Source organism: Leucoraja erinacea, chromosome 3, assembly GCF_028641065.1.
Source record: "Leucoraja erinacea ecotype New England chromosome 3, Leri_hhj_1, whole genome shotgun sequence".
Classification (NCBI taxonomy): Eukaryota; Metazoa; Chordata; class Chondrichthyes; order Rajiformes; family Rajidae; genus Leucoraja; species Leucoraja erinaceus.
In genome coordinates, this window is record NC_073379.1 from 83,609,938 (window position 1) to 83,632,873 (window position 22,936).

Sequence of the window (22,936 nt, forward strand, 5' to 3'; positions counted from 1 at the left end):
ACATATTTGGCTATCAGCAACTTACCTGCCAGGTAAGCTAAATACAGTGGCAGACACCAGGTCACGCAAATTCAATGATAACACTGAATGGATATTAAACCCCAAAGTATTTGCTAAAATTACCAAGCAATATGGCACGCCAGATATCGATCTAATTGCATCCAGACTAAATCACCAGGTTCCTATGTATGTCGCTTGGGAACCAGACACTGAGGCAGCAGCGGTAGATGCGTTCGCACTGGACTGGGGAAATTTCATCTTTTATGCATTTCCTCCCTTCTGCCTCATCAGTCGGGTACTACGCAAAATACAAATGGACTCTGCTTCAGGTATTTTGATAGTACCTGACTAGCCTACACAGTCATGGTTCCCAGTGCTCCTCGACATGGTCGTCAAGACCCCAACGACTTTCCCCAGTAGCCCAGAATTGCTAACTCACCCAGTATCTGGCATAAGCCACCCATGCCACGATATAATTAAACTCGTGGGTTGCAGATTTTGAAAAGGCCTCTGCTGGGCCTGGGATTGTCAGAAAACACCATCAACACCATGACAGCATCCCACCGCGTATCCACAAGGAAACAATACTTGTCAAGTATCAAGAAGTGGGAAAAATACTGTTCAGACACAGGAACCACATACTCAACTACAACTGTAACCAATGTACTGGAGTTCCTGGCAGGCCGTCACCATAATGAAGGACTCAGCTACAGCGCCATTAATACAGCCAGAAGTGCTCTGTCCGCATATTTAATTCAGGCACCAGGACAACAGGCCATGGGATGCCACCCGCTGGTGATCAAGCTCATGAGAGGGATATTTAACTCCAATCCCCCCAGACCAAGGTACACCCAAATCTGGGATGTCAGTGTGGTCCTGACATACCTTAGGGGATGGTCACCAGCTAGGCCCCTCACCCTGGAATAATTAACTCTGAAGATGGTCATGCTGATGGCACTTGTGTCAGCACAAAGAGTCCAGTCACTTCACCTATTATGACTGGACAACATGATCGTAACTCCAGACCATGTCTCATTTACTATTCATGGGCTGGTCAAACAGAGCAGGCCAGGAACATCAAATCCAGTCATGGAATTCCGGGCTTACCCACCAGAACCACGGTTATATGCCATGACCCACCTACTGAACTATATTGACACAACTAAAATACCTCGAGGGAGATACAAGGCCTAATGGGTCAGCCACAAGAAACCTTATGGTCGGGTGACGAGCCAAACCATATCAAGATGGCTCAAGCAGGTGCTGAAAGTCGCTGGTATAAATACTAACATGTATAAATCTCACTCCACCAGGGCAGCATCCACGTCGGCGGCTAAGAGAATGGACGTACCAATAGACCACCTCCTGGTTACAGCGGGTTGGTCTGGGGAAAGAATGTTTCAAACTTTTTATAATAAGCCGTTGGCCGAACCTGCATCATTTGCAGAGAAAATATTAGAATCTGCAAATATATAATTTAGCCCAGGGGAGCAATTTGTTTTTTGTTATTGTTAATAAACACCATTATTGTTTTTTACAAACAGATTCATGGTTGATTACGATAACATACTTCCTCCCTCAAACGACTTTGGCAGTGAGTGAAGTATGAACTGTTATACGGTTTCAAATCACAGAGCTTTAAAATCTTCACATAGTCACTCACGTGACTCTGAAGTAAAATAGTAAGATTAAATGAGAAATTACCAGTTTGAAGTTTGATCTGTATTTTATGAGGCGTTACGATAAGGGCTTACGTGCCCTCCGCTCCCACCCTCAATAATAGAGATCAACTGATATCTAAACTCTCCTTTTCTTTACTATATTTATTTCAATTATTGTGTCTTTCTGTGATTCCACACCGCTGCTTTGAATTATGTTGCGCATGCATGCTGGACGGGTTCTGCACGTAATCCCTCATCGTAACTCTTCATAAAATACAGATCAAACTTCAAACTGGTAAGTTCTCATTTAATCTTACTATTTTATTTCTTCTTGAAACCTAGCCCTATTGTATTAAAATCCTGTTAGTAAATGTGCTTGGCTGAAAAGAAAAATTAGTTCTGAGAAAAAGATTTTAATGTTTTAAAGAGAGGTAAATGTAGTCAGGAAATTTGGATGACCAGCCAGAGGCTGAATATATATATGTTGTTGAAGGGATTGCGTGGTTCTTAGATGACCATCTTTTGATCTTTAGAGAGAAATACAGCGTGGAAATGGGCGCGTTGGCCCTTCTGAGTCTGCGCCGACCAGTGGTCATGTCATACACTAACACTATCCTTCACACTAGGGACAATTTACAATTTTACTGAAGTCAATTAACCAATTGTCTTTGGAGTGTGGGAGTAAAACTGGAGCATCCAGAGAAAACACACACAGTCACAGGAAGAGCATATAAATTCTGTACAGGCAGCACTCGTAGTCAGGATCGAACCCGGGTCTCTAGCGCTGTAAGGCAGCAACTCTATCGCTGCGCCACTCTGCCGCCCCATTTATTCTTTTTTTTTTGGGTGATCAGGACATTACTGTTGCAGCCCATCCTGAAGTGTACTTGAGAGGGTCATGGCCAGTCATCTTGAACTGCTGCAGTGCTTCCGGTGAAGATGCTTCCACAGTGCTGTTGGGGAAGGAAAATAGCAATGTGACTTCTTCTTGGTGGTAGATTTCATGAGTGTGGGAGATGCTGCTGGAGTGGCCTGAATGAGTAATTGTACATTTTGAAAAGTGTACACACTGCAGTCACTATGCATCAGGGAATAAATGTTTAAGATTGAATATTTTGGATTGTGGATTTAGCTGCTTTGTCCTGAATGGTGTAGAAATTTTAGAGTGTTAAAGCTGTACCCATCAAAGCAATTGTAAAGTATTGCATTGCACAATTGAATTGTGTCTTATGGTGGGGGAAAGGTTTGGGGATGTCAGGAGGTGATTTACTCATCACAGTACATTTTTTCTTGTAGCCACTACTGTATTTCTGTACCTGGTCCAGCTGAATTTCCAGCAAAAATGATCTTCACTCCCAGTAGGCAGACGGTTGAGTACCCGGTGATGGTTTTGCTAATTATTGCCAAGGGTAACTGGTTGGGATCCCTCGCGGGGACTGCCTGGCTCTTTCATGCAACAAATGTTATTTTCTACTCTCATCTCTGCCCTGAATGCTCTCTTCGTTCTGCCGCATATATGTCTGCATTATCTGAAGACCTGGGAATGGAATTTAGTTTAGTTTCGAGATACAGCGCAGAAACAGGCTCTTTGGCCCACCAAGTCCGCACTGACCAGCGATCTTACCGATACACTAGCACTATCCTACACACGAAGGACAATTTACAATTTACAGAAGCCAATTAACCTACATACCTGTACGTCTTTGGAATGTTGGAGGAAACCGGAGCTCCCGGATAAACCTCTGGTACTATAAGGCAGCAACACTACCACTGTGCCACCATGCCGCCCATAGAATTGAGTAAATAAATCTAGAGATTTTCACCTGATGGATGGAAGGTAATTGATGAAGTTGATTACACTGTGGACACTTCCCTGAGGAAACTATGGTTACTGTCCTGGGTTTGTAATGATTGATTTCTGATAACTACAGCCATCTTCTTTAGTCTGAGTTATGACCCAAACCACTAGAATATTTGGTGTTCACTAAATTCAGAATTCGCAGAAATTCAGGTATTTTATCTATTTTTATGGAGTAGTACGGGAATCATGATCTCTGGAGCCAAGAATGCTGGTGCGCCCCACCTGGTTATCATGGTCTGGTAGCTGGTGAATAAGTATTGCTTGAAAATACCGATGACATCGTCTTCCGTCACTTTACTAATGAGTGGGTAGACTAATTGGGTGGTAATTAGCCAGATTGGATTTGTCCCGCATTTTCTGAACAGGCCCCAATGATTCTCAAGCCACAATACCAACCTATCTATATTGCAGATGCACATTGACCAAAAACAAGAACAAAATCGGGAAATGTTGTTGTGACACATGTCAAAACAAGATTAATCAGGTACAATTCACAATAAACCTTATAGTGATGGCCTTGTTTTCTGTTGCACTGGCTCACATTTTATCGAGCTTGCTTTATGAGTCCCTGGAGACCTGCTTGCTTTCACTAGAGGAAAAGTCCAAGACTCAAAGCTTTTAGTCAACCCAGTCCTCTTATTAACTCGCTCCTGTGGATGAAAACCAATAAATAGATGACCAATGACTATTAGGTTTCACTGCCCAGTAAGTGTTGTTGTGTCGATTTACATTTTGTAGAACTCAATTGTTTTTTTAACAATTGTGTGGCCGTTGCTCAAACATTCTGTTGAATTTGGTCCAAATGTAATGCATTTTGTATGTATACTAATTTCAAAATGGGATACAAGATACAAGATACAAGATACAAGATAGATTTATTCATCACATGTGCCAGATGGCACAGTGAAATGAAATTCCCATCCAGCCATACAATAAAAAAAGGGACACAACACACTATAGGGTTTGACATAAAACATCCCCACACAGCAGAATCAAAGTTCCCCACTGTGTGGGAAGGCACCAAAGTCAGTCTCTTCCTCCATTGTTCCCCGTGGTCAGGGCCTCCCCGTGCCCTCCGCAGTTGCCGCTACGGGCGGCCCGATGTTCAGGACCGCTCGCCGGGGTGTTGTAAGTCCGACGTCGGGGCTGCGGGACGTCCTCAGCGGCGTGGACACCAGAGTCGGCCCCCTCCTACCGGAGTCGGCGGCTTCCAAAGTCCGCAGGCTACGCCGGGTGGAGACTGCTGCTGGAGACACTCTGCAATGCGCCCCAGGACTCCACGATGCCATTCAGCGCCGCCCGCGTTGGAAGCTCTCCGCACCAGAGCTCCACGATGTTGGAGCAACGGCCCAACACTCCGGAGCTCCAAACGGCGACCCAGGTAGGCATCGCCCGCTCCGCGGTGACTCCAGCGCTGCGCCGCCGCTGTAGCAGCCCTGGTCCGGTTCCCGGTCCCCGGCAGGAAAGGCCGCTCCGATCCAGCTGGTAGGCCGCGAGGTGGGGGGCGAGGACGCGACTCGGAGAAATAGTCGCGTCCCCGCCAGGAAGAGACTGAGAAACGGTTTCCCCCTTACCCTGCCCCCCTCCCCCACATAGAAAAGTAAAAGTTTCCCCCAACACAAGACTTTAGACTAACTAAAAATAATAAAAAAGATAGAAATAACAGACAGGCTGTAGGTAGAGGCTGCTGCCAGTGCAGCGCCCCTAGTGCTGTTTAATTGAACTATACTGTTTAATTATTCATTTGTGTTGCAGTCACAAAGCCATCACTTATTACCATAGAAACACAGAAGCTTAGAAGGTGACAGCAGGAGGAGAGCACATGGCCTTCAGAGCTTGCTTCACCATTCAGTACAATCATAGTTGATCCTCGCTCAGCACCACATTCCCCCACTCTCCCTGTACACTTTGATGTCTTTTGTAACTGAATTTATCAAAATCTTTCTTTGAAATATTAATCGTCTTGGCCTCTACAGCTTTCCACAGTAATAAATTCCACTGATTCATGACAGTCTGAATGAAGAAATGTTTCCTTGCCTCAGTCCCAGACCTCTTGCCTTATAACCTGAGACTGTGACCCCCTCACTCTAAACACCACAGTCAGGGCAAGCATCCTCCCTACATCCAGTCTGTCTGGTCCCATCAGAATTTTCTATATTTCAATTTGATCCCCCTTCATTCTTTTAAGCTCCAGTGAATACAAACCTAATTGACTTCATGTCTCTATCACATGGCATTCCACTATCCCATGAAACAGTCTGGTGAGCCTTCATTGCATTCCTTCAGGTAATTATATAGTTTGTGTAAGAGAAGCAAAACTGTGCAGAATACTCCAAGTGTGGTCTTATTGCAGAATTACATCAAGACATTCTTGTTCCTGCACTCTAATTCTTTTGCCATGAAAGCGTACCATTGACTTAACTATTCGCAGCACCTGCACATTTGATTTCATCAACAGGTATTCAAGAACACCCAAGTCTGTCTACAACACTTCAATTTACTACCATGTAAATAATATGTTGCCTATTTACTTCTCTCCCTGAAGTAGATACCACATTATCTACATTATACTGTTCGATTAACTTGTTGTAACTTTGTTGGTGCCAGAAACGTGGCGACTATATGTACCGCCTATGATTTTACCGGGTTGTATGCAAAACAAAGCATTTCATTGTACCTAGGTACATATGACAATAAAGTATCATTGAAGTATCATTGAATCTGCCATATTTTAACCACTTGTTCAATCTGTCTTAGTCACATTTTATCCTCATAGGCTCCAAATCCACACTCAGCAAAATCAATAACCCCACTCTCACCATCGACGGCACCACTGTCTCCCCATCTCCCCAGGCCCGCAACCTTGGCGTGATCTTTGATTCCACCCTCTCCCTTGAGCCTCACATCCGCCATGTCATTAAAACCTCCTTCTTTCATCTCCGCAACATCGCCATACTCAGACCCTCTCTCACACCTCCCGCTGCTGAAAGACTCATCCATGCCTTCATCTCCTCCCGACTGGACTATTGCAACTCACTTCACCTTGGCATCAGCTCCACCTACATCAACCGACTCCAACTGGTCCAGAACGCAGCCGCCCGACTCATCACCCACACCAAATCCTGGCATCACATAACTCCAGTCCTCAAACAACTTCACTGGCTTCCCATCTCCCACCGGATCACCTACAAAATCCTCGTCCTCATCTACAAAGCCCTCCACCATCTGGCCCCCCCCATATCTCACTGACCTCCTCTCCCTCTACCAACCCTCACGGTCCCTCAGATCCACATCAGCCGGTCTCCTCTCCATCCACGTCCAACCTCCGCAGTTTTGGGGACCAAGCCTTCTCCAGGGCAGCTCCCAGGCTCTGGAACTCCCTTCCCCAACTGATCCGCAATTCCGTGTCCCTCACCATCTTCCGGTCCCGCCTCAAGACCCATCTCTTCACCTCTGCCTATCCTTAGCCCCACGTCCCCCTCCCTTTTCATCTGTGCATGAATTGCCTCATAATGTGTTTTGAATTGAATTTTGTCTTTAATTTGTGTACTAGTCATGTCTCTACTATTTATTTCATTCCCCTTACATGTTTTTCCTCTACCTGCTAAATTTTTGTAAGGTGTCCTTGAGACTCTTGAAAGGCACCCATAAATAAAATGTATTATTATTATTATTATTATTATTATTATTATTATTATTATTATTATTATTATTATTATTATTATTATTTGTATTTCCTTGTGACTTTGAGGGAAACTATTCGGACCTTTGAGTCTAGACCGGCTCTCAGCTCAATCCCATCAATCCCATTCCTCTGCTTATTCTCTTATGAACTGTTTTCATTGGTGGAGGTGGACCTGGCATGGGGTGGACCAGAGGACGCCGCATGATGGCTGCCTCGCCAATGGTCTGTCTTCGTCTATTTCATTCTTGTAAAATGTATGCTTTAGCTTATCTTTAGTTTTTGTATTTGTGGGGGATCGTGGGTATGGGTGGTGGAAACATTTTGTCATCTCTTTCTTTGACGGAGTTGCAACTTTTTCCGTGTCTGCACTGTGGCCTAACATTGTGGAACTGGCGTCCTCTTGTTTGGGACTTCTAGAGCTCCAAAACAGCAAAGTCTGTGGACTTTAACATCTGGGAGCGGGCGATCCCTTTGCCAGGGGTTGGCCTTTGGTGCTCTACCCTGCGGGAGTTGTGGACTTTCACATTGTGACGCTCGCGGTCCCTGGCTAGGGACGAATTTCGGGGACTCCAAGCCACAGGAGTTTCGACTGTCCCGATGCAGGAGCATAGACCGCCCCAACGTGGGAGCTTGATCGCCGGCTGCGTTTGTTTCGACTCACCCAACTGCGGGAGGAAAGGAGGAAAAAAGATAAGACTTTATTGCCTTCCATCACAGTGGGGAATGTGGAGGAGCCGCTGTGATGGATGTTTATGGCAATTTTTTACGTAGTTGTGTGTCTTGTTGCTTTTTTAGTATGACTGTATGGCAAATCAAATTCCTCGTATGTTGCAAAACGTACTTGCCTAATAAATTACGATTATGATTCTTCTTCTTATCGAGTCCACACATAAGATTAGAAGTTGTTCAGCCAGAGCAGAACACACTACTCGGCATCTGCCTACAATGGTGTCTGTCTTGCACTTCTTGTGCTTCTTGTGCGTGGTGGTGGAAAGATTGGTGAAAACAGGGCCGCAAAGTTAACACTCTTTCCTTGACCCCACAATTATGATTATGACTATTATGATTATGATACTTTGTAAATTTGCCAGTACCCTTTATGTGACAAGCAAGTAATTTCACTGTGACTTGTCACATGTGACAATAAAGTAGTCATTCATTCATTCATTCTCTCTCATGCACATTAACCCCTATCAGACAATTTTGTCGTGGTAATTTAAAATAGGCAATTTACCTACTGGCAGGTCTTTGGGATGTGTGAGCAAACTGGAATACCCAGGGAAAATGCAAGCCCACAAAAGTCCGGATTGATAATAGACACAAAGTGCTGGAGTAACTTGGCGGGTCGGGCAGCATCTCTGGAGAAAAAGGATGAGTGACGTTTCGGGTCAGGACCCTTCTTGCACACAAGGTCTGGATTGAACCTGAGTTGCTGGAATATCTCGATCTGCCAAACCACTCCACCTCCTCGAACCTCCTCACAATTTATAAACACACCCAGTTTAGTTTCATTGGCAAATTATCCCTCGTGTGTTTTGAACTGAGTGACTTGCTAAGACATCGGTGAGATCGTTTCGCCGAACACCTCCGCTCGGTGCGCATTAACCAACCTGACCTCCCGGTGGCTCAGCACTTCAACTCCCCCACCCATTCCGTATCCGACCTCTCTTTCCTGGATCTTCTCAATGGCCAGTGCGAGCACCACCGGAAATTGGAGGAACAGCACCTCATATTCCGCTTGGGGAGTCTGCATCCTGGGACATGAACATTGAATTCTCCCAATTATGTTAGTCCTTGCTGTCTCCTCCCCTTCCTATCTATCCCTCAGCCCTCGGGCTCCTCCTGCTCCATTTTCCTTTCTTCTCTTCGCCCCCCACCCCCCATCAGTCTTAATGCATTTTGATGTCTCTGTACTGTACACTGACAATGACAATTAAAATTGAATCTGAATCTGAATCTGAAGAAGGGTTTCGGCCCAAAACGTTGCCTATTTCCTTTGCTCCATAGATGCTGCTGCACCCGCTGAGTTTCTCCAGCATTTTTGTCTACCTTCGATTTTCCAGCATTTGCAGTTCCTTCTTAAACGACTTGCTAAGCCCTTTTGCAAGTGCAGTTAAGATTGAACCCCATTGCTGTAAGTCTGTAGTGACACATAGTCCAGATCTGGCAAAGAGCAGACTTCTTTCCCTCTGTGGTATTAATGAACCAGATGAGTTTTTATGGCGGCCTGGTAATTTCATGGTCACTATTAACGAAACTAACATTTTAATGTTCTTTTATATTACAAAAGGCAATTATTCAGAAGCATGTAAACTCTCCCTGTCCCCACTCCCTGTGGACTAACAGAGACGAGCGGCTGTATTTTAATTTCCTGAAAGACTAAGAGTTGGATGGTGTGTGTGTGGGGGGAGGGGGGGGGGGGGGTTAGTGGACTCAAGCAGGCAGCAGACCTGAAGCATCCCGCTGTGCATTTGGCAAGGAGCCTTTAACGCAGCCACACTTTTAGCATATTATTTCTGGCCTTCCTGGCCAATTAAGCTGACCAAGCAAACAACAACGCATACGATTCAATTTCTGTCTCGCTGTTTAAAGATACGTTGCCAGAATATAATTTGATGGGTTTGAGACTTCCTGACCTAGTCTGTGAAGGATACAATATAATTCCTTGTTGCGTGAAATATCATACATGAGTACATATTCTGCCCATAAATGTCAGTCCTTGCTCAATGGTAATACTCTGGTCTCCGAGTCAGAGGTTGTAGGTTGAATTCTCACACCAGAGATTTCAGCACATTATCTGGGCTGGCAATTCTGTACAATGCTCAGGGAATGTAGCCTAGAAATCTGGCTGAGTGAAGCAGGAGGTAAAATGAGCTGATATAGAATCATAGTCATAGTCATAGTCATATAGCATGAAAACAGGCCCTTCATCGCAACTTGCCCGCACGGACTAACATGTCCCATCAAAACTATTCCACCTGCCGGCATCTCGCCCAAATGGTGAATCTGTGGAACTCTCTGCCACAGAAGGTAGTTGAGGCCAGTTCATTGGCTATATTTAAGAGGGAGTTAGATGTGGCCCTTGTGGCTAAAGGAATCAGAGGGTATGGAGAGAAGGCAGGTACAGGATACTGAGTTGGATGATCAGCCATGATCATGTTGAATGGCGGTGCAGGCTCGAAGGTCCGAATGGTCTACTTCTGCACCTATTTTCTATGTTTCTATGTTTCTAAATCTCACTAAACCTGTCCTATCCATGTACCTGTCCAATTATTTCTAAAACGTTGCAACAGTCCCTGCCTCAACTACCTCCTCTAGCAACTCATACCATACACCCACCACCCTTTGAGTGAAAAAGCTACCCTTTAGATTCTTATTAAATCTTTCCCCCTTCACCTTAAACCTATGTCCTCTGGTTCTTGATTCCACTACTCTGGGCAAGAGTCTTTAGACTATTGATATATTTGATAGTATGCGACTGGTGGTCTTCTGCAAGGGGCTACATTGGGGCTACGATTATTCAGTCTTTAGATATAGACTAGAACCGTTGGATTTTACCACAGCAAACAGTAGGTTGCACATGTTGGTAGAGTAAAGTTTCAAATCCATTCATCCCTGATAATGGGATGTTGGCCTTCATAATGAGAGGATTTCAGTATAGGAGTAAATATGTCTTTCTGCAGTTGTACAGGGCCCTGGTGAGACCACATCTGGAGTATTGTGTGCAGTTTTGGTCTCCTAATTTGAGGAAGGACATCCTTGCTATTGAGGGAATGCAGCGTAGGTTCACGAGGTTAATCCCCGGGATAGTGGGACTGTCACATGAGGAAAGATTGGAAAGACCGGGCTTGTATTCACTGGAATTTAGAAGGATGAGAGGAGATCTTACAGAAACATATAAAATTATATAAGGACTGGACAAGCTAGATGCAAGAAGAATGTTCCCAATGTTGGGGGAGTCCAGCACCAAAGGCTACAGTCTAAGAATAAAATGAAGGCCATTTAAAACTGAGATGAGAAAAAACGTTTTCACCCAGAGAGTTGTGAATTTGTGGAATTCACTGCCACAGAAGGCAGTGGAGGCCAATTCGCTGTATAAATTTAAAAGAGAGTCTATATAGAGCTCTTGGGGCTAGCAAGAGGTAAGGGAGAAGGCAGGCATGGGTTACTGATTGTGGATGATCAGCCATGATCACAATGAATGGCGGTGCTGGCTCGAAGGGCAGAACGGTCTCCTCCTGCACCTATTTTCCATGTTTCTGTTTCTATGAAAACAAGAAAAGTCATTTAAATGAACAATAAAATAATACTGCACCTTTAATATAGTTGTGGTTGTCAGAGGTCAATTGTCCTGAATCCCAGGAAATCACTGCAGAAGTTCCTCAAGGTAATACCTCATGCCCATCTATCTTCAGCTGCTTCAACAGTGACCTTCCTTCTTTCGTATGGTCAGAAATCAGGATGTTTCCTCTTGATTCTATTTCATAAGGTCATAAAGAATAGTAGAATTAGGCCATTCGGCCCATTAAGTCTACTCCACCATTCAATCATGGCTGATCTATCTCTCCCTCCTAACCCCATTCTCCTGCATTCTCCCCATAACCTCTGACACCCATACGAGTCAAGAATCTATCTGGCACTGCCTTAAATATATCCACTGACATGGCCTTCTGTGGCAAATAATTCTACATATTCACCACCCTTTGGTAAAAGTAATTCCTCCTCATCTCCTCCCTTTAATTCTGAGGCTCTGACCTCTCATCCTAAACTCTCCCAATAGTGGAAACATCCTCTCCACATCCACTGTATCCAAGACCGTTTAGACCAGCATGGCAACGTGGCTGTGGGGTGATAAGTGGCACCTATTTGTTTTCTCCAGTGATGTTGCCTGACCCGCTGTTTAATTCCAGCATTTTCTGTCCCTTAGGTTTTGACAGAATTAAGCAGTGAAGCAATATGGACTGGCTGACCTGTCATAGTCATAGTCACAAAGTCATATAGCTGGGAAACAGGGCCTTAAGCCCAAATTGCCCCTGCCGACCAAGATGCCCCATCTATGCTAGTCCCACCCGCTTACCATTGCCACATATCCCTAGAAACCTTTCCTATCCATGTACCTGTCCAAACGTTATTTACGGTCTGAAGAAGGGTCTCGACCTGAAACGTCAGCCATTCCTTCTATCCAGAGATGCTGCCTGTCCCGCTGAGTTACTCCAGCATTTTATGTCTATCTTCTGTTATTTAAATATTGTTATAGCACCTGCCTCGATTACCTCCTCTGGCTGCTTGTTCCATATACTTACCACCCTCTGTATGAAAATATTGCTCCTCAGGTTCCTATTAAATCTTTCCCCTAAATAGGAGGCCTAGCAAGGAGTGCCATGGAATAGTTGAGGTGAAAGATAACCAAACCAGAACCGTTGAGGCAAGGGTGGAGCCAGACCACATGAGGCTCAGGATTACATTATAAAAACATTCATCAGTTAATGTTCTTTAAATGCCACTCATATCCAGGGGAAGGTGTCACAATCCAGGGCCTTGAAGCTTGATGTTGAATATTGAATGCAAAAATATGTTTCTTTTCCCAGGCAGTTAAAGGAAATGGTTATAAATGAGAAACAAATTATTCAAATATTAATTCAATAACATTGTGCTAGAAGTGCATTCAGTGTATAATGCAGTTCATGGATAAATTATATCCGTTTAAAAACGAATGTGAAGATGTGGAGCTGTGTAACTTGTCAAGAGATCAGACAATATTACAATAGCGCAAAATATTGAATGCAATACCTCCCTTTTGATATAAGAGTAATGAAAACAATCTGCTTCCATTGTAGTTCTGGCTCAAAATTGCCTTCATAAAGTTGCAAAGGAAGTGAATGTATAAACACCTTTGATATCTCAACCACAGTGTATCTTTATGAGAGCTTTGATGGTTTGATGTTCTGTATTAGACATTTCTATTCCGGCACTATTTTCTGAATAGAATCCTTTTATTAACAGTTAGTTTTGTATTGCAGCTCCACATTTGGAGCCTTTCATCATTTAGATAAATATACTCGCAAGCTCTCTCGTAGCGTGGCAATTAGACCTTTTATTTACCATAAACGGTGCTACCAAAACATAATCCTGCTGTGCCTTTCGCGTTTGTATTGACTAAACAAACAAAGAGATATGACAATGATTTCAAATGGTGCTGTGCACAAATTGCTGATTGTTTCTCAAACAGATGCTGCCAAACGAAATACAGGAGGTGAGAAGACCAGTGCTCAGTGAATTTGATCCCTTGTTTATGCATTGCACCACCATCTTCTTCTTTCTCCTGTTAACAGCCTGATGTTCACAGTATCGGGTCTTGACTGTTTAACATTAGGCAGGAAATCAGGCCAGCTGAACTTGGGAATACAGTTTAACATTCTACATAATTGTCAACTCTCCCACTGAAAAATTAATGTCAGAGGTATTGATCTTCATTTGAGTGCAAATGAAAACTCTGCCACAGATTTAAAAACAAATTGTTTCTGAAAATAACCTGCTTAGTGCTTTATATTCCGAACAATCCCAGCTAAGACCTTTATGTTTATACTTGTCAGCTAAAATTTTTAAAAGGGTAAATGATAGGGTGCTAAGGAATGTTGATGAACTAGAGGGCCTGGAGGTTCAAATCCACAGTTCTCTGAAAATGATAACACAGATAGACAGAATGGTATATAACCTGCTTTCTACAGTTTCACTGACATCTGAGACAGTGACCATGAGTACTGGTTGATTGATTAATTGGAGGATACAGCATGGAAACAGGCCCTTGGACCCACCGAGACCACGCCAATGATCGATCACCCATTCACATTAATTCAATGTTATCCTACTACGGGCAATTCAGAGTGGGTCAATTAACCTATAAACCTGCATGTCTTTGGGAGGAAACCTGAGCACCCAAAGGAAAATCATGCAGCAGCAGGGAGTACATGTAAACTCCACACATATAGCATCCAAGGCCAGGATTGTACCCAGTTCTCTGGCGCTGTGACGCAGCAGCTCGACCAGCTGTGCCACTGTTGCCCTAGTTTACCTGAGGAAGATGGGGCAGTTAGATTGCACTTGGAATGTCAAGTGCAATTCTGGTCACCACACTGTAGAATGGATGTGGTTGCACTGGAGAGGGTGCAGAGGAGATCTACCTGGATACTGTCGTACAACAGTACGATTAGCCTCTCTAGGCCCCCACCCCCTCATCTTCACCATGGATGTCCAGTCACTCTACAGACTCCATCCCCCACCAGGATGGCCTCAAAGCCCTCCGGTTCTTCCTCGACCAGAGGAGCAACCTATACCCAGCCACTGACACTCTCCTCCGCCTAGCGGAGTTGGTCCTCACCCTCAACAACTTTACATTTGACTCCTCCCATTTCCTCCAAACACAAGGCGTAGCTATGGGCACACGCATGGGCCCCAGCTACCCTGCCTCTTTGTCGGGTACGTTGAACAATCCTTGTTCAATACGTACCAGGGCCCCATCCCCGACCTCTACCTCCGTTACATTGACGACTGCTTTGGGGCCACCTCCTGCACCTACACACAACTGATTGACTTCATCCACTTCACCACCAACTTCCATCCGGCACTCCAATACACCTGGACCATTTCCAACACTTCCCTACCATTCCTTGACCTCACCATCGCCATCGCAGGGGACAGACTTCTGACCGACATAAACTACAGACCAACTGACTCACATGGCTATCTGGACTACATGTCTTCCCACCCTGCCCCCTGTAAAGACTCCATCCCCTACTCCCAATTCCTCTGCCTACGCCGCATCTGTTCCCAGGATGAGACATTCCATACCAGGGCATCAGAAATGTCCTCGTTCATCAGGGAACAGGGATTCCCCTCCGCCACCATAGATGAGGCTCGCACTAGGGTCTCATCCATACCACGCAACACTGCTCTCTCTCCCCATCCCCGCACTCGCAACAAGGGCAGAGTCCCCCTGGTCCTCACCTTTCACCCCACCAGCCGGCAAATACAGCACATAATCCTCCGCCATTCTGCCACCTCCAACGTGACCCCACCACTCGCCACATCTTCCCATCTCCTCCTATGTCTGCCTTCCGCAAAGACCGCTCCCTCCGCAACTCCCTTGTTAATTCTTCCCTTCCCTCCCGTACCACCCCCTCCCCGAGCACTTTCCGTTGCAACCACAAGAAATGCAACACCTGTCCCTTCACCTCCCCCCTCGACTCCATTCAAGGTCCCAAGCAGTCGTTCCAGGTGCGACAAAGGTTCACCTGTATCTCCTCCAACCTCATCTACTGCATCCGCTGCTCTAGATGTCAGCTGATTTACATCGGGGAGACTGAGCGGAGGTTCGGCGATCATTTCGCCGAACACCTCCGCTCAGTCCGCAATAACCTACCTGAACTCCCGGTGGCTCAGTACTTCAACTCCCCCTCCCATTCTCAATCCGACCTCTCTGTCCTGGGTCTCCTCCATTGCCAGAGTGAGCAACACCGGAAATTGGAGGAACAGCACCTCGTATTCTGCCTGGGCAGCTTGCGTCCTGATGGCATGAACGTTGAATTCTCCCAATTTTGCTAGCCCTTGCTGTCTCCTCCCCTTCCTTAACCCTCGAGCTGTCTCCTCCCATCCCCCCGCCCTTGGGCTCCTCCTCCTCCCTTTTTCCTTCCTTCTCCCCCCCCCCACCCCCCATCAGTCTGAAGAAGGATTTTGGCCTGAAACGTCGCCTATTTTCTTCGCTCCATAGATGCTGCTGCACCCGCTGAGTTTCTCCAGCAATTTTGTGTACCTTCTACCTGGATACTGCCTGGATAGGAAAACTAATTGTGGGAAGAGATTACATAGCTGGGCATGCATTTCCTGCAGTGCACTAGGCTGAGGGATGACCCGATAGAGGTGCATAATATTATAAAGCAGTCAGAACCTTTTTCCTGTGGTAGGGATATCAAAAACAAGAAGGCATAGGTTTAAGATGAGAGGAAGGAGGTTTGAAGGAAATTTGTGGGGGATGTTTTCACATTGAATATGATTGCTATCTGGAACTTGCTGCCAGAGGAGGTGGTGGAATCAACTAATAACATCATGTTTAAGAGACACTTAATAGGCAAGGTATATAAAGATGCAGACATAATGTGGGCAAATGGGATCAGTGTAGATGGGCGAAAAAGATTGGAATGGATGTGGTGGGCTGAAGGGCCTGTTTCTATGCTGTGCAACTCTATGAGTTAACTCTATAAATTAATTAAAAAGTAATCATAAAACCATAAGAAATGCATCCTACTTCGCATCGCCCTGTGTGATAACAAATATTTTAACAAATAGGTGTAGCTTCACTTAAGGAAAACCTCAGAGGATAATTAGATTCCCAAATTTAGGGTGAATTTGGTTATGCAATAAAGGATGCATAAATAATTCAGCTGGAGAAGAGTAGACTACCCAATCTTTAATTCCGTGGAACTGAATTTTGCAGAGGAATAAAGTCCCAGGAGCAATTTTTGTGCCGTGTTAAACAGGTCCACCACTGATTTTCTGGCACCTCATTTAACCCAGACAAATAACGAGCTCTTTTGAAATCTCTCCCGGACGTCCCCCCCGAAAATGTGTGGTACATAGGCTGGGCCCGGGAACCCACCTTGACCACATCTGGACTTGTGCAGCCGATTGGCGGGTCAAGCTTGGTCCCTGCAGCCTGGGCACTGCTGGAGCCAATGGATCCGTTCCCATAGTCAACTTCTGAGGCCGACTTTGCGGGTCAGCATCCTGGCCCCCCGGCGGCCTAGGCAGACCATTCCAGTACTGTTTGACTCCTCTCGGAGGCCGTGACCTCTGTTGACTGGTAAAATGGATAATCCAGCAAGGCTCTGGAACCAAGGGTGCCGGAAAATCGGTGGTGGAGTTCTATCCTGACGTCCACTGAGCGAGGGCTACATGTGTATATGTATGTAGTTTGTTTGTTTATACTATTCTTATAACAAATGTAAAGCACTTTGGCCAACGAGAGTTGTTTTTTAAATGTACTATATAAATAAATGTGACTTGACTTGACTTGACTATCATCCATCTGGCTCTGGGACTTAGTTGTTTCAATTTACCTCAATAGTAAAGGGAAGATCTACCACAATCATGCAACTTCTTCTTCCTCGTGTCCGGCCATCTTCTATATCACGTCTTTCCAATCGGTCAGTGACGGTCGGTGGTTGCAGAATTGGCTACTTCAGTCAGCCACTGTGGTACAGTTCCTGTCGTCAGTATTGCCCGGGATGTGCCACGTGGAGGCTTCTGCTTGCAGCCCATCATGCAACTGATCACTGACCTTTGACCAGTGCTGGAAGTACATGTGTGTGTGAACATCAAGATAAGTACAATACACCCCATGCGCAAGTTGGTCAAGATGCCTTTGTTGAAAATCAGTAGACCTGAATATGCAATCTCATGTATTAGATGGGAAGAGAGAGACTAAAGCAGAATACGAATGCCCACACTGTCAAACAATAGTTTAATATATGAAATACAGTAATTTATACAATAATGAATGTAAACCATCAAGTAAAATACGATGATGTTAATGCATATGACTAAAAGCTGTCAAAAGTAACTTTACAGGAATATCTTAACAGAGGAAAGAGTGGAAACTGAAATGTTTTGATTTTCCTAGTTTTATTGCTGTAAGAATATCAAGTCAAGAATTTTTAATTGTCATATGCATTGAACAGTTAAATTCTTACCAACAGCAGCACAACAGGCCTGTAAACAAAACTCATAGATAACATACAGTAAACACAAAATATTAAAGGAATTAATAACCCCAAAAAGTGCAAATAAAACCCGAAGTCCTTTGTGACCCTAGGACCATAAGACTATAGGACGTAGGAGCAGAATTAGGCCATTTGGCCCATCAGGTCTGTTCTGCCATTTGATTATGGCTGATCAATTTTTTCCTCTCAACTACGATTCTCCTGCCTTCATTCCATCGCCTGTGACACCCTTACCAATCAAGAACCTATCAATCTCTAAAGATACCTAATGATGCTGCTTCCACAGCCATCTTTGACAATGAATTCTACAGATTCATCACTTACTGACTAAAGAAATTCGTCATTATCTCCTTTCTAAAGACACATTTCTTTTTCTGAGGCTGTACACTTTGGTCCTAGACTCTACCACTACTGGAAACATCCTCTCCACATTCATCCTATCTAAGCCTTTCAGTGCAACAAAAGACAGGCCTTAGTTCATTGTTTAGTTATTTTGTGTTGTTCGGGAGCCTAGGTACACAAAAATGCTGGAGAAACTCAGCGAGTGCAGCAGCATCTATGGAGCGAAGGAAATAGGTAACGTTTCGGGCCGAAACCCTTCTTCAGACTGATAGGGGGTGGCAGGGAGAAGGAAGGAAAAAAAAGGAGGAGGAGGAGCCCGAGTGCTGGGGGATGGGAGGAGACAGCTCAAGGGCTAAGGAAGGGGAGGAGACAGCAAGGGCTAACAAAATTGGGAGAATTCAATGTTCATTCCCGCCGGATGCAGGCTCCCCAGGCGGAATATGAGGTGCTGTTCCTCCAATTTCCGGTGTTGCTCACTCTGGCAATGGAGGAGACCCAGGACAGAGAGGTCGGATTGGGAATGGGAGGGGGAGTTGAAGTGCTGAGCCACCGGGAGGATAGGTAGGTTATTGCGGACCGAGCGGAGGTGTTCGGCGAAACGATCGCCCAACCTCTGCTTAGTCTCACCGATGTAGATCAGCTGACATCTAGAGCAGCGGATGCAGTAGATGAGGTTGTTCTGGAGCCTGATGGTTGTTGGGTAGAAATTATTCCTGAACCTGGTTCTCACAGTTTTCAAACTCCTATACCTTATTCCTGATGTAGGAGTAAAATGAGAGCGTGGCCAAGGTGGAGTGGGTGTTTGGTGATATCGGCTGCCTTTTTGAGGTAGGTATTCCTATAGATCCATTTGATGGTGGGGAGGTAAGTTCCTATGATGGACCAGGCAGTATGCACCACTTTTTGTAATGTCCTTCATTCCTGGGCGTTCGAGTTGCCAAACCAGGCCATGATGCAACCAGTCAATATGCTCTCTACCATACACCTGTAGAAGTATTTGTGGACATACTGAGCCTTCTCAATCATCTAGGGAGATAGAGGTGGTGGTGGGCTTTCTTTATGATTACATTCATGTGCTAGGTTCAGGACAGATCTTCAGAGATATACATGCCCAGGAAGATGTAGTTGGTGACAGTGGCGGACTGGCCAGGCTGGCCCTGATGAAGTGGGCCCCGTTTTTCTCCTGGCAAACAATATTTTTAGACCCAGTCCGCCACTGGTTGGTGATTCTCTCCACTGCCAACCCATCGATGAACACAGGATCCTTGGCTTCCCTCTTCCAAAGTCAACAATCAGCTCTTTGGTCTTGCTGAAGTTGAGAGTAAGGTTAAATGCATAGGTTGTTGTCCTGGCATCATTCTATCAGATTATCGATCTCCCTCCTGTACTCTGACTCATCATTACCCGTGAATCATCTGACAATGGTGGTGTTGTCTGCAATTTAAAGATGGCATTGGAACTGCATTGTAAATATTAAAAAAAATATTAAAATAGCTGAGTATCACTATTTGTATTGCTTAACAATGGCAATTCAAGTAATTTGCCAAAATGTGCTGTCAGCTCTCAATAGCAATAAAGCAAACACCTAAAATAGTAAGATTAAACGAGAACTTACCAGTGTGATGTTTGATCTGTATTTTATGAGGAGTTACGATGAGGGTTTACGTGAAGAAGCCCGTCCCAGGACGCGTTGCGGCATACTTCAAAGCAGCGGTGTGGAATCACAGATAGACACAAGTATTTGAAGTAACATAGTAAAGAATAAAGAGACATCAATTATCAGTTTGATCCATGTAATGAGGGTGGGAGCGGAGGGCACGTAAACCCTCATCGTAACTCCTCATAAAATACAGATCAAACTTCAAACTGGTAAGTTCTCGTTTAATCTTACTATTTTACTTCGGAGTCACGTGAGTGATTCCGTGAAGATTTCAAAGCTCTGTGATTTCAAACCGTGTAACAGCTTTATATCACTCGCTGCCGAAGCCTTTGAGGGAGGAAGCGTGTTATCATAATCAACCAATGATTCTGTTTATAGAAAAAACCCAATGGTATTTTACAATAACACTGAAGAATTTTAAATGCTCCCCTTGGCTAATTTGAATATTTGCAGATTGGAATCTTCCTGCAAATAAAAACAGGTTTTGTCAACAGTTTATAATAATTTATTTCTCTGAACGTTTTACCCCCACTATTCTGCTGTAGCCAGGATGTGGTTTACAGGCACGTCCATTCTTTTGCCGTTGACGTGGAAGCTTCTCCTGTGGGATGACAACTTTATACATGTTAGTTTTATCCCAGGAGCTTTAACCTGCTTGAGCCATTTCAAAAAAGCTTGTTACCCGACCACAAGGTGTTTTGTGACCAACCCACAAGGCTTTTCATCTCCCTCGCATAATTAGGTTGTGTCTATGTAAGGTAATAGGGTCTTGGCACATACCGTGTTTTCTGGCGGGTAGCCCGTTTTTTATGACTGGATAAGGTGTTCCTGGTCTGGTTTGACCATTCCCTGAACAAATGATAGAGATCTGGTCTGAAGCTGTGAGCATGGTGTCTAGTTGAAAATAGTAGTAGTGACTGGACACTCTGTGCTGCTCCATGTGCCTATAACATATGTTTTTAGTGCATAGAAGGTTCAGGTTTAGGACTCTGGCTGGTGGGATCCCCTGATGTGTGGTTAACCACTGTGACATCCCATATATAGGTGTACCTATTCTAGGGGTTTAGAGTTTTAATACCCTTCAAATTTACCACCAGCCAGCGACCCCATGGCCTGTTGTCCTGTAGCTGTTTTGAAAAAGAACAGGCAGGGCAATTCTAGCTGTGTTGATGGCACTGTAGCCGAATCCTTCATCATGATGAAGGTTCTCCAGGAATTTCAGTTCGTAGTACCTGTATCGGATGAGTAGGTTTTCCCCTTTATCCTTGCAGTACTTCTCTTGATGCTGGACAAGTGTTGTAGTCCAGTGGATGTTCAAAAGGATGCTGACATGGTGTCGATTATTCAGTATAACAATCCCAGTCCCAGAGGCTTGCGCAGAATCTGCAGCTCAGGAGCTTATTTCTCATGGCACAGTTGATTTGTGCCCGGCTCCGATATTAATAATTCTGGGTACTGGAAAAACACCATCCAAGTTCCAACAACCATGTCATGGCGTGAAGTGAAACAAGGCCTGCGTAAGTCCGTCAGGTACTATCAAATACCTGAAGCAGAATCCTTTTGTACTGTGCGTTGTTCTCGATTGGTGAGGCAGAAGGGAAAATACATAAAATTAATTTCACCAATGCAGCGTGAACGCATTTGTCTATCAATATTATAAATACATTCTTGAATGACAACATGACCTATAGGCCAGAAAAGTTAATATATATAGCTGACGATCTTTCTGCTGGAACTATCTGTCCCAGATAAATTTTTTTAATGAGGATTCCACTGGCCCAGGGTCTGGTTTCCCCCCGCGACATACATAGGACATCCCCAAACACCTGGTGATATAGCGTTAATGCAAATAATCGATATCAGTTTCACATTCCATTTTAATTGTCATTGTCAGTGTACAGTACAGCGACAATGAAAATGCATTAATATCTGTTGCATCATATAGCTTGATAGTTTTGTTAAACTTTATATGAAAACATCTAATTGATGTTGTCCTTAATTTTATGTGACCTGGTGTCTGTCACTGTATTTTGCTTACCAGGCAGGTAAGTTGTTGATAGTCCAATACCTCTATGGATATACCATTGCCAAATTGTTTTGACCAACTTGTCATATGATACCGACTTTATGCTGCCATATGGTTAATATAGGCCACCTCCATAGTGTAGTCTTATTTATACCCATACATGCAAGTGCTTAAACTCATAAATTTCACCCGAGCATTTTTTAGATACTTAATGCCCAGTATAAGTGGTAACCCCACCACTGTCTTTCTGATATTATTTCAGTGGGTAACTTCATGAGATGCTCAATGACAACCTATATGTTGTTTTTGATACTAACATCTGAATCATGTAGACAGAAAATGGTACCATTTTTCCCCCAATTACTCTGTTATTTGTCGAGTAGTTGGTAGTTTGACCATTAATTTGTTCCTTGTTTGTGCCAATTCAACTATGTTGTCTCTTGGCAACATTAAAGTTACGTGGACTGAATTAATATGAAAGCCAAGATAGTCGAAGAAAGCGCTCTATTTGCTGGTAGGAACCAGACCCACCTACCTCCATGGTTATTGGCGGGGTTGTGGTTTTTCTTTTTCAATGTTCTTCTCTGTCGACGTGCTGGCGATGTTGGGGGGAGGCGCATTTTCCAGGGGGTCCGCTGCGGGCCCTGACCTAAAAAAGGTCTCTGGGGATAGTGCGGCCCCAAGCTTTGACCAGTCGCATATTCGGGACGCCGACTGGTAGATACAGTGGTGTGCTGCCGCCTGGGTGGAATGAAAAGCTTTGGTATGTTCGTCGCCGGTACTGCCCTCATGAGGCTAAAGGTCTTGGACGCCTCATCCATCTCTTTTAGCTGTTTATTCAGGTCCTTCCCAAATAAGAAAGAGTCGGTCTCGACTGTTGGAACTTTGCATAACCCTGCAAACTTGGATTGAGGGCCGGCCTGATG